General features: G+C 37.9%; 1 protein-coding gene across 3 annotated transcripts in view; it reads left to right on the forward strand.

Annotated features, from left to right (window-relative positions):
- Positions 1-1,335, forward strand: part of lhx9 (LIM homeobox 9) — a 13,946-nt gene that overhangs the window by 6,656 nt on the left and 5,955 nt on the right. The gene's annotated exons all lie outside the window — the stretch shown is intronic.

The raw sequence follows: 1,335 nt of genomic DNA on the forward strand, positions 1-1,335 counted from the left end.
CACTCAGAATCAGAATAAATAAATAAATAAATAAATAAATAAATAAATAAATAAATAAATAAATATCGGATCATTGTTATTAATATATATAGATTTTTTACAAGTTTTATTTTTGATTTTAAGAATATAAATATTGCTTCCGTTACGCGTAAAATCCTTTGTTCCCTAATCTGATTAATTTCCTCGCACTGCGCTCTAAACCCCCCCAGTTCTACAGATTTTAAGATAAATACACGTCTCATTTAGGCCTTAAAAAAAATTAAATTCAATTATAACATTAAACATTATTTGAGGCTAGTTGAGCCTCAGCTTTCTGTTAAGGCGTCTTTTTACGCACCGTTTCSGAGGTTACACAAAGAAGCCCATAATCGAAATTTGACCTCTGCGTCAACCTGCTCGTCAACTTCTATAATTATATTGAAACTATATCTTGATGACATCTCAGGGCGAGGAAGAGGATTACTTTGAGGGAAAAAATATATATTTTACTAGTTTGTTCTTCCAAGCTACTAAACTGGATCCTCGCTGCGTAAACTTGCGTTAAATCGCCACTTTTCATCTGAAATCTTTCTTTTCAGTCGCTTGAATGTTACGACCCCGACCCCCCAACCTTCCCCGCAGCGTCCCCGTTTTGTTGTCGCTTTCCGCGAATTAGTGTGCGGTTGAGAAAGTTTGTCATTGTGCGCCCAGTTTCCCCTGCTCCCCCGCTGAACAGAACAGGGGGAGGAATAGGGGTAATCTGCGCGTTAATTGTTCCTTGTTAATTGAAGGTGACGTTGGAATCCCTGGCCTCCTGCGCGGCGGTCAGTGCGGTTCTCAGGGACAGAGCAGCTCCGCGCACAGGGGCCTGCAGCAGGGACAGGCACAGAGCTCTGTACGGTCCGAGCTGCGCTCGACAGAAAGGAAAAAAAAAAAAAAAGAGCTTTATTTTTCCCAAACACAACTGTGAAGGATTATGCAAATCTTAAAGTTCCTACTGTTGCTTTTATAGGAAGCAGGATAGCTTTTGAGATTTGTTTACGCTCCACAATGCCGTCACAACAGGAAAAAACAAAGCAAAAAAACAAAAACAAAAACAAAACAACAACAAACAAAACAAAACAAGCAAAAAAAAAAAAAAAACACTGACAGGCAATTGTAAATCTCACAGCTAAATGATGTCCGTATTAATTCATTAAGCTCCAGACGCAGTAAAAGTCCCAGTGGGAATGTCTCATATGGGACTATTTAATAGAATAACATAGATAGATAGATAGATAGATAGATAGATAGATAGATAGATAGATAGATAGATAGATAGATAGATAGATAGATAGATAGATAGATAGATAGATA

The sequence above is a fragment of the Poecilia reticulata genome, linkage group LG4, assembly GCF_000633615.1.
Source record: "Poecilia reticulata strain Guanapo linkage group LG4, Guppy_female_1.0+MT, whole genome shotgun sequence".
Taxonomy (NCBI): Eukaryota; Metazoa; Chordata; class Actinopteri; order Cyprinodontiformes; family Poeciliidae; genus Poecilia; species Poecilia reticulata.